The following is a 12028-nucleotide window of genomic DNA, read 5'->3' as shown; positions in this document are numbered from 1 at the left end:
GAGCTCACACGCCCTACAGTGAAAATCTCTCCAAAAAAAAAAAAAAAACCCTGATCTTCAATTTTCTCATCTGTATAGTGGGGATAAAAATAATACTTACCTCGTAAGAGCATTTGGGAATAAACTAACATAATAAAAGAAATCAAAGTATGAGTTTATTTGAGTGCAAAAAACTTGTTGAAATCCACACATAGTGTTTTCGTAGTACGCATTTTCTGTAAACTTTCTGAAGACTGTGTGTGTGAGTGTGTGTGTATGTGTGTATTTCTGTATAATCAAGTAGTCTTCTTCCATGTCACCAAAAAAATTTGCATAGTGGGGCCACAGGTGGCACAGTGGGTAAGGCACTGGTCTCCCATGTGGTCGACTACGGTTCAAGTCCTGGACCCTGCAGCTTGAAACTCACACCAGGCATATGTGTGCACGCATGCCCAAAATCCCGAGAGGGGACTGGAGAAGAAGGGATTGCAGCATGACCATCCCCCTGGGGTGGGGGGGCAGTGATTTCTTGCCTTTTCTCTGTTTCTCTGATAAGCGCATGTGCCCTATAGCAAAAATCTCTAAAAAAAAAAAAAAAAATTCTGCATAAAATCCCATTGTCTAGATGAATGGCTTAATTCATGAACATAGATTCATTTAAGACATCTTCAAAGTTCTTTGGGAGAGTGATTCTCAGTCTATGTTTATATTTCCATGGAACTGGTGTTAGTATTGTGGGTAATACTAACGGCTGACAGTCTAAAGTAAGGATTGAAATGCATTTTCTATAAAGGGCCAGATGGTCACTATTTCTGGCCTTTCAGGTCACTCGGTCTCTGACCCAGTTACATCACGCTGCCAAGGCCACGCAAAGCCAACCACTGACAGTCCATATGCGACAGGGTACGGCTGAGTCCAGAAACCTTTCATGGCAAAAGCAGGTGGCCAACAAATGTGGCCCGGGGTAGTCTGCTCCGTAATCCCTGTGTAATGAAATGTCAAACACTGCTCTAAAAGTCACCGGGAGGACCTCACTGACTCTCCCAAACCCTAGAAGGGTAGGTATAAATACTGGATCGTCCGGAAAAATCATTGCAGCTTTGCATAGAAAGACCTAGAAAAAGACCCATGATGTTCCTGACAACTTTCTCTCCCAAGTCCCATGTCCTGCCTTTTCCCCTTTCTCTCTGTTCCCTGCTTCTTGAACCCTTTCTTCAAATTCAATCCCAGTATCAATTCTAACCATCTCGGACGAGCTGCCCACATCCTTGGCTTATAAGGACTGCAGGAATAACAGGCAAGTTTTCCCATTCTCCTGCCCTGAGCTGAGAAATGTCTCCAGGAGGGATGGCTAGTGGAATCGCAAGCCTGTTTCTATGTTTTTAGTCTTCATTATCCATCCTAGCCATAAATCCCAAGTATAATCCTGCCCCAGACCCAATCATGTCAACATTTTTTGCTTTTCTGGGAAGCTCTGGTCTCGGAGATCAAAGTTAGAGGCGTGGCCCCTAGGGACCCAGCAGAGAACTTCCAGAAAGATTCATTCACTTCCAGTAGGAACTTGCAGCGACCCCAACTCACACATGCACCTTTTTCCTCTTACCAACAGCCACTGCACGCCTCTCTGCAGCGGAGCAGGACAAAGCCCTCAGGCCTTCATAATTTATTGCCCGAAGAGACAAGGTTAGAACATTGGGGAGGATTTCTTACACATAGCTGATCCGAGAGTTACAAAGTTTCAGGGGAGAGTCAAGAGGCAGCTAAGGGACATTTTCCAAAATGCAACACCCGGTATATTTCCGTCCTGGAAAAGAAGGAGACACCGTAGGATATAGGATGCCTGCTTCTCTCAAGTCAGTCTGTTTAACTGATGACAGGAAGGGCCTCCAAAGTGCAAATGTCCCAATGAAATCTTGTCTGGAGGAGGGCCTACTCGGTCTCTGATTTATTTTATTCTTGGAAAAAAAAAATAGATCGAGGTGCTCAATCTGTCTTTTATCCTTTGTGTAAATTTGGAGACATGTCGTAAACACTCTGAACGTTAATGTTCTCATCTGTATATTGGGAATAAAAATAATACTTACCTCGTAAGAGCATTTGAGAATACACTAACGTGATGAAAGAAATTCAAGTATGAGTTTGAGCGTGAAAAAAAAAAATAGCTGAAATCCACACATAGCGTTTTCATAATACGCATTTTCTAGAAACTTTCTGGAGAGCGTGTGTGTGTGTGTGTGTGTGTGTGTATTTCTATTTTTTTCTTTTTTTGGACAGGTTTTTGCTATAGGGTGCGTGTGCTCACGGGAAAGACAGAGACAGAAAGCGAGAAATCACCCCCGGGGGGATGGTCATGCTGCAATCCCTTCTCCTCCATTCTCCTCTTGGGATCTTGGGCATGCACATGCATGCACCTGGCATGAGTTTAAGCCACGGGGTCCAGGACTCGAACCACGGTCGACCACATGGGAGTCAGGTGACATAGCCCTTACACCAACTGCTGGTCCTGTGTGTGTATATTTCTATCTAAGGAGGTAGTTTTCCATGTCACTTAAAAAATTCTGCATACTGGGGCCAGAACTGCGCTATTGTGTGGCATTTCAAAGTCAGGCATAAATCTTTGGGCCAAGCATCTATGTAGGACTTCCTCCTTGGTTTTTTTTTTTGTTGTTGTTTGTTTGTTTCTTGGTTTTTTTTTGTTGTTGTTGTTTGTTTGTTTTTTTCCCTCCTCTCTTCAGTTTATAATGGGTGAACATCTTTAATTTTATTATGTGTTAATACTGAACTATCTATGAAGGCTTCCGACGCAAGCCTGTCGAGTAATAAGAATGTGCACAGAGTGTTTCAAATGATATTCCCAACTTGATGTAATGTTTTGGGATGAAAAGAACAGGGAACAAAGACTGTTTTGTGGTCAAATGGGTCTGAGAAATGCTGCATTGTCTGGACTTTACCTTCCCTAAGCCTTCCACCCTCGCAGTGTACACAGTGGTAGGGAGGGTGGGGGTGGCTGCCACACGAAGACCTCGGTTTGCATCCCAGGTTGGCCTAAAACGTGCACCCATGATTCTGCAGGGTGCGGGGGGAAGGCTGGAGAGCGGAAGACTGGACTAAGGCATGAAAACATCTTGTCAAGGTTGCCTGTTGGTCTCTTTCTCTCTGCACCATTTATAGTAACAAAACAATTAGGGACAAGCTGGTGATGTCATGGTTAAGGTGCCTGAATTCACATGGCTGAATGAACAGTTCAAGTCCCAGACCTAGAAGATTGAAAAGAACATCAGGCATGTGTGTGTGTGTGTGTGCATGCGTGCACCTGCACGTGTGCCCCAAATCCCAAGACAAAAACAGAGGAGAAGGGATTGTGGTGTGGCTATCCCCCTGGGGGGTGATTTCTTACCTTCCCTCCCTCTCTTTCTGTCTCTCTCTCTTTGGTGGGTACACATGGCCTATGGCAAATAAAAAAATAAACCTCACAGATATCATTGCCATAGAACGTTATATAGGTATCTAAAGACAATGTCAGGGTCTCTTTAATGACAGGAAAAACATCTATGGTAGAATGCTAAATCAAAACTCAAGGTCCAGAATTATGTGAAAAAAAAAAAGTGTCCACATGGGGCAGGGGAAGGCAACAGGAGGGGAGCAGGTGGGAATAGAGGGGAGAAGAAAGAAGCAAATCATTAGGACCAGCAGATGGTGTAATGGTTACAACACTGGACTCCCACATAGTTGAGCATGGTTCAAGTCCCAGACCTAGCGACTTAAACTCACACCAGGCACGTGTGTGTACATGCCCAAAAACCCAAGAGGAGAACGAAGGAGAAGGGATTGCAGCATGGTCATTTCCTCTAGGGGGTGGTTTCTTGCCTTTTGTCTCTCTGGTAAGCGCATGCGCCCTATGGCAGAAAAAAAAAAAAATCTCACTCTCTTAAAAAAAGAAGCAAAACATTTAAGGTGCCCCAAATTGAAAGAAATGTGTTGATTCTAATGTGTGGTAATATCTTTGCTGAACCAATATACAGTGTAGTCATAATGGGAAAATTCATTTGGTGTGCCTTAATGATGCACAGTGATTGAATGTAAAAAATTTTAATAATACATTTTTTTTTGGAGAGGTTTTTGCTATAGGGCATGTGCACTCGTCAGAAAGAGAGAGACAGAGAGACAGAAAGTGAGAAATCACCCCCCAGGGGGATGGCCATGCCACAATCCCTTCTCCGTTCTCCTCTCAGGATCTTGGGCATGTACGCACATGTGCCCGGCATGAGTTTAAGCCACTGGGTCCGGGACTCGAACCATGGTCAACTACATGGGAATCCAGCGACATAGCCATTACACCAAGTACTGGTCCCATGATTTTCTTATTTTTTAATGTAAGTTCAGGGGGAAAAAAAGTCTTTACTTTTGCAATGGACAACTCACAGTTTTATCTAACAGGCAGAAGACATTGGAGGGGTATGCCAGACACAATTCATTATGCAGCAACATTTTTATGTCACTGAGTATTAAAGTGGGATTAGCCTGAGGAGGGGGAGGTGAGCCCGGGGATTCTTTGAAGGGCAGTTTATGGTCATCTCAGATTAACAGAGAATAGGACTGTCATATTTAGCAACTAAAAATATAGGACCTACAGTTATATTTGAATTGCAGGTAAACGATAGGTTTTTTTTTAGCATAATTTTATCCCATGTAACAGTTGGGATATGCTTATACCAAAAATAAGTGTGCTTTACAATATAAACTTAATGGTAAATCCTGTATATTATTACCTGGTGACCCTGTGGAGGTGGGCATATGCGATTGTGTTCCGGGAAAATAACATGGCTGGAGGGCAGCTATAGTCTCTCCTTAAGACTGAGTTTGAGGGAACCAGCAGTTAGCGCAGTGGCTATGTCGCTGGACTCCCATGCAGTCGACCACGGTTCACATCCTGGACCCGGTGGCTTAAAACTCACGCCGGGCGCGTGTACGTGCGTGCCCAGGATCCCGAGAGGAGAATGGAGGGAAGGGATTGCAGCGTGCCCACTCCCCTGGGGGATGATTTCTCGCTTTCTGTCTCTATGTCTCTCTCTGTCTGTCTGGCGAGCGCACGCGCCCTATAGCAAAAACCTCTACAAAAAAAAAAAAAGACTAAGTTTGATTCCTCCCTATCGCTGACATCACAAAGGTGGATGCAGGCTGGGCTTAATCTGTCATGCATGTAGCTCCCACTGGGAAAGTGAGGTTCCTTTAGGGGTTCAAATATCTCTCTTTCTCTTTTTAAGAATTATTTTATTTAACTTTACTTACTTACTTATTTATTTTTGAGAGGTTTTTGCTATAGGCCATGTGCACTTGCCAGAAAGACAGAGAGAGACAGAGAGATAGAAAGCAAGAAATCACCCCCCAGGGGAATGGCCACACTGCAATCCCTTCTCCTCTGTTGTCCTCTCAGGATCTTGGGAACGCATGCACACGCGCCTGGCGTGAGTTTAAGCCACTGGGTCTGGGACTGGAACCGTGGTCGACTACATGGGAGTCCAGCGACATAGCCATTAGGCTAACTGCTGCTCCCTACTTATTAATTTATTTTGAATTGAACCAGAGAGCGACAGAGTGAGAGAGAAAGAGAGAGAAAGTGAGAAAGCAAGCTGTCAGGTCTGGGATTCGAACTGGGTCAGCCATGGGGGAGTCCAGCTCTCTTAACCACCATGCCACCTACCAGCTCCAGGGGTTGGAATCTTAAATTCCTGGCTAGTAATTCAGTTGACAGATACTGTTCTCGCAGGAGATTTTTTTTCTATTGACTAGCCCACCCCTGTGTAGTAAATAGTATTAGTTGCCCCATTTTACAGATAAGGAAACCAAGGTTCGCAGTTATTAAAGACTGGAGCCATCACTCGCTGGGGCTGGAGTAGAAGGACCCAGGTCCCCTGAGGTGGGCTTAAGGAGGTTTGAAGGGCAGTGGTGGGTGTCATGGCAAAAGTCACCCACATCATCACTTCAAGTAAACCCTGCACTCAGAACTAAGCCCTCTCTCCTCTAAGATGCCCAGGACCAGGTCCCCTGCGCTCACTGGGCCTGCAGCCAGCGATCCTCCTAGCCTGACAAGAGAAGGGGGCGGTGAGGAGGTGACTTGGCATGGCCATCGTGGGTCTCCTGCACAAGGACAAGCCCCCGGCTAGCCCACGACCCGTCTACAAAGTGAAAAGGATTTAGCGGCTCGCTTTCCATCAGGCTGAGTTACGAGCTCGGAGATTTGCGGGACGTTTACATGAACCAGAAGATGTGTTATCTGATGAAAATTGCTTCATTTAATATCCTGGCTCGCCAGGCAGCAAACTGGACCTCTCTAGGAGAATCCGCCAGGGTGGGTGTTGTTTTGGAAGTCCCTGGGCCTGTATAAGAAGCTGCTCCTACTGTTTTCTGACCCATCAAGGCCCAGAAAGCAGTTCTGGAGTCCAGCGGGCCATCGGCCACCGGACAGGGAAGGCCTCAGAATATCCATTCCTGTTGAATGACATCAAGACAGCCTCGCCAATCTACACCCTGGGATACGACAGGGCTGATCTTAAGCTGCTGGAGAGAAAGACACACAAATATGGCCCTTCTGGGCCAGAGGCATGTGTGTTGATGGATGATGCTTCAGTGGAGTTAACCTGGCTTTAAAGATATAAAAATAGAGGTTACTACGAGTGTACTATGTTCCCATAAACTTGTTATTCATTAATTCAACACAAGGCCACTGAGGATTTAGTGTATGCTTCTTTCTTTCTTTCTTTCTTTTTTTTTTTTTTTATTACTATAGATTTTTGCCACAGGTACATGCATTCACCAGAGAAAGACACAGAGAGAGAGAGAGGGATGAGTTAAGAGTTGTAAAGTTTTAGGACTAGCAGATAGCGTAATGGTTACGTCGCTGGACTCCCACATGGCTGATGGTGGTTTGAGTCCCAGACCCGGCAGCTTAAAACTCATGTCAGACACGTATGCATACATGCTCAAGGAGAATGGAGGAGAAGGGATTGTGGTGTGGCCATCCCCCCGGGGGGTGATTTCTCGCTTTCTGTCTCTCTGTCTGTCTGGTGAGCGCACGTGCCCTATAGCGAAAATCTCTCCAAAAAAAAAAAAAAAAGAAAGAAAGAAAGAAAAAAAAGAAAGAAAAAAGAAGAAAGGAAGAAAAGAAAAGAAATAAGTACTTAAACGTTTTAAAAAGTCTCTGGGCTGGGGCCAGCGGGTGGCTCGTGGCGAAGGTGCTGGATGCCCACAGTTTAAGTCCTGGACTTAGCAGCTTGAAATTCACACTGGGTGTGAATGTATGTGAACATGCCCAAATTCCCCAGAGGAGAAGGGAGAAGAGGGAATTGCAGCATGGCCATCCTCCCTGGAATGTGATTTTTCACTTTCTGTCTCTCTCTCTCTCTCTCCAGGGAGAACATGCACCTTATAGCAAACATCTCTCAAAAAAAAAAAAAAGTCTCTGGGCTAACACTCCTTGGCAAGGACTGGTCCAGCCACACTGGGTTGGGTACCTCCCCATGAAAGTAATCTTCAGGGCCAGGAAGAAAGCTGACTCTCGTTAGGAAGTCCAGGACTCCCTCTTACTCATCCCAGGAGGAGCTAAGCGCACCTGAACCACCAGGGCTGAAAGGATGGGAAACCATGAAAGAAGGCTGACCGACAGGCAAGCGCACAGGGGTTCACCTGAGCTTGTAAAATGCGGATTTATTTTATCAAGTGTGACCTGTTACCATTAGCTTCACGAGGAATTCTAACTGGGTCACTCTCACTGGAGTTTTTGCAGGGCAGTGTAGGGTGGGAACCTAGGAACAAGGACGTTGGTCCTGGATTCCTGGGTCCACATCCTAGCTCACCCACAGAGCACCTGAGCAGCCTCGGAAATTGGCATAATAGTAACGTCTACCTCAAGACTTATTTTTAAGTGTTATTTTTTTTTATTATTTTTTAAAATTTTCTATAGGGTCTATGGACTCATCAGAGAAAAAGAGAGAGAGAGAAAGTGAGAAAGCAAGCCACCAGATCTGGGACTCAAACCATAGTCAGCCATGTGGGTGTCCAGTGCTTTACCCACCACGCCACCTGCTGGCCCACCACAAGACATTTAAATATGAATTGAATGGGTAAACTTAAAAACTTACAACAGTACCTGTGCTATTTTTCCTTTCGCTTACTGTTATTATTCACATTGTGTGTGCAATTTTCTTTATCTATGTATGTGCAATTTTCCTGGTCAAAATATCAGGTTTTCAAAGGGATTTGCGAGAGGAAAAGAAAATGCCTTCTCTTTAGAGACAACGTTCCTATAATCCAACCGTACCTCGATTATGTAAGTAAAGAGTTGTTTGCATACTGTCTGTTGCCAGCAGGCTTCATTTCTTAGTTTTCGTGGGCTGGTAAAATCTCAGAGCTTATTTGCAAGGCAATCTTTTTGCACAGATGCAAGCTTGGACACAAAATTTGCGATGTTTCTTAGAGACATCTGGGCAGTCCCTCCAGTCTCCTCAGATGAGTTAGCACAAGACAAGTGTGTTGGATGAATCTTCAATTCCAAGACTTAAACAAGAGACTGGCTCCAGACCTCTTTAAAAAAATATATATATAGCTTTGCTGGGCATCAATCACTTTGTCAGATTCCTGGGAACTTGAAGCGCCAGTGCATATTTTGTGGTAGCCCACATTGGAGATCAGACTGTGTAGACGCACAGCGAAACAGGTCTTCAATTTCAATTAGACCCTCCGTCCAGATAAGTTGGGGAGAGGGAGAGGCAAGAAGGGCACTGTTACGTTAGCATGCGGAGGGGGTGGTTCATAGAATCACAGGGCCCCTGAAAATCTCTACCGCTCTGCCCTTTGCCCTCCCAGCCGTGCCTCCTCCATCTCTTCTGACTTCCTCCCACTACCATCAGAGGTACTGCCCCCACCACCACCACCATGCAGCAGAGAGGCTGGGGGAGGGAGAGCCCTGGAGGGAAGAGAACGCTGGATGAGAGGGGCTGAAGCAAGGAAAACCAGGCAAAGGCAGTCGGACCGCTTGCTCCATGCTGCCTGCTTCTAACACACAGCTTCTCCTAGAATGATCACCGTGGCTCCCATTGGCCTGTGCGGTAGAGTAAGTGGGTCGTTGCATCCGATTCTGCACTCCCTCCAAGATTAGAGTTACAGTCTTTGCCATGCGATGGTAGGATTCTACCATTGTTCCCAGTGCCTGGCACATGGAAGATGCACATTAAATATCTGCTAGATGTGGGGCCAACAGGTGGCATGGTGGCTAAGGTGGCTAGACATTCTCACATGGCTGACTGCGATTCGAGTCCTGGATCTGGCAGCTTGCTTTTGCATTTTCCTTCTCTCTCTCTCTGATCAACTGCAAAAACAAAAAAATAAAATAAAATAAAATAATGACGATGAATACGATGAAATAAAAAAAATAAATCTTTTGAAAAAAATATATATCTGCTGGATGAATGGAAGGTTTTAAGTTTTTCATGTTGGTGGTAAGTATGGGGGCATGTCCGCTCTATGACAGGTCATTAAGCTTTTCTATGACATGTTATTACGGATCAGTTAAAGCTGATGCGGTAGAGGAAGACGACTGTACTCTCTTTGCTACTCCTCGCATTGAGCAGTGGGCCTTAAGTCCTCCTTGCTCAAATATGAGTCCCTTGAGAAACAGATGGTGAAATGAACTAGGGGTATAACAGGCATATTGGCCATCAAACAGCACCCCTGAAAGTTCAAGGGAAAGGAAGCAGAGTTGGACAAGGACAGCCTCCCACCCTGGTGCAGATCCAACAAAGTCTTGAGCAACCCCACATAGAGCTCCAGAACAAAGAGTCACTTGCTAGAGGAGCCCTGCACTGGGCAGAAATGGCCAGGCCCTGGTGCCTCCACCATGTTCAGTCATGGGGAGAGACCCCTTGGCTGGAATGCCGCGGTGCATCTAGGGTTGCCACAGTGGTACCTAGAAAGCCAAACGCAAGTTCTTTCTTTCTTTTTTTTGGAGAGGATTTTCGCTATAGGGTGAGTGCGCTCGCCAGACAGACAGAGAGAGACATAGAGACAGAAAGCGAGAAATCACCCCCCAGGGGGGATGGCTTCACTGCACAATCCCTTCTCCTCCATTCTCCTCTCGGGATCTTGGGCACACACGCACTCGTGCCCAGTGTGAGTTTAAGCCACCAGGTCCAGGACTCAAACCATGGTCAACTACATGGGAGTCCAGCAACATAGCCATTACAGCAACTGCTGGTCCCAGCAAGTTCTTTCTTAAAGGAAGTTCCCAGCAGCACAACTCCTTGAGGGCCTTGGCTGACCTTCTGGGATGTTCCAGGCTAGATCATAAAAATCTTTACTAGTTCTACCTACTCTCTGGAAAGAGGGTCACTTAGGAACGTGAAATCTGGTTACCCTGAGACTGCCATGCTGTGAGGAAGCCCACGTTAGCTTTAAGAAGGGACACGTGACCAGAGTGAGCTCCATGGGCAGCCCCAACTGGTCTAGACAGCCAAACCTAGACACCAAGTGAAGTCGCCATCTTGGACTTTCCAGCTCCACGTAGAGAAGCAATAGGAGCTTAACTGACAGTCAGAACCAAATCCCTAGACAAAAGACTCCAGGGAAGCTGTCCTAGCCAGCTGGAGCTCCCTCTGCTGAGTCCCCAATCATTGCAGTACGTGGATGAACCACCTTGCAAATTTCTGACCACCAGGCTCACGATTGCAAGAGAATGACCGCCTTAGCTCACCATGCTTGGGGGAGGAGGGTAGTTTTTCATGCAACAATAAATAACCACAACAGTTTGTTTAAAAGAAGAAGTCTGGAGACCGCACTACTCTAAGCCACATGGCTTTGAAATTGGAGAGAGGGAGAGCGATCTCTTTAGCTAATCAGAACCTCTAGTGCATTCAGAAAGGATGCTCGTGGTTATGAGTAATAGCTCGGCGCATTGGTTCTGCTGTTTGCCAGCTGTGTGGCCTTGAGCATGTGGCTTCACTGCTCTGGGCTTTAGTGACCTCATTAGGAAAACGGAATAAATGAATGGGCTTCAATGAGACAAAGCACCAGAAACACTCAACACGTTGCCTGGCACGTAGACAATGCTCAGCCCGTATTAGTTATCATCAGCCATGGCCATGACTTCAGTTTTCCTGACTGATGAAAGGAACTAATAATGCTTGCCCCACCCACCCGTCAGAACGCGAGGGATCACATGGGGTTCAGAGAACGCAGTTTTCAGCCACGGAGCCCCTGTTTCTGATTCAGAGTACCAAACGCTTTCCACCCATTCCCACGGGGACTGCCCCAGGTGGTGTCCAAGAACCCCAGGAGTAAGGGAGCAAAGGGCCAAGGAAGGAAGGGCTGGCATTTCACAGAGCATCTTCAGGGCTGGTATGTTTCTCCAAGCTGAGCGGAAGACGACACAGACCGGCATCCCAGTCTCCCCAGACTGAGAAGCCATCAGGGCCGACGAGCACCACCTGCTCCAGGGCTGCTGGACAGGACACCAAGTTGGGGTGTTGGTCAGAACCATATCGTCACACGCCAGGGCTGGGCTGGAAGGCCTCCAGGCACTAGCTTCTCTGGCCGGATCAACTTTTCTTTAATCCTGAGCAAGCCTTCCAATCAATGTGGCTTGTAGTACTTTAAGACCTCCCGGTTGGGACCAGCAGGTGGCGTGGTGGTTAAGGTGCTGGACACTTCCACATGGCCAACCAGGGTTCAAGTCCTGAATCTGGTGGCTTGCTTTCTCACTTCCTCTCTCTCAACCTCTGTCTCTCTCTGGTCAAATTAAAAAAAAAAATAAATGAATGAATAAATAAAAATAAATTAATTATAAATAAAAAAAAAAGCCCTCCCGGTCTTAAAAAAAAAAAAAAAGAAGACTCTGCACTTCCTATTTCTGAACTCTTCTAATCCTTATGGTCAGTCTGCCCTCTCAGGAGCACCACAAGGTTAAAGGCGACACTCTAATATTATTTATGTGTCTTGTTTTTCCGGTTTTGAAAAGGGAAGTGTCTTAGTTTATCCTCTATCTCTTTCTTTAAAAAAA

The sequence above is a fragment of the Tupaia chinensis genome, unplaced genomic scaffold, assembly GCF_000334495.1.
Source record: "Tupaia chinensis unplaced genomic scaffold, TupChi_1.0 Scaffold000323_1, whole genome shotgun sequence".
Lineage (NCBI taxonomy): Eukaryota > Metazoa > Chordata > Mammalia > Scandentia > Tupaiidae > Tupaia > Tupaia belangeri.
Note: the sequence above shows the minus strand (reverse complement) of the source record.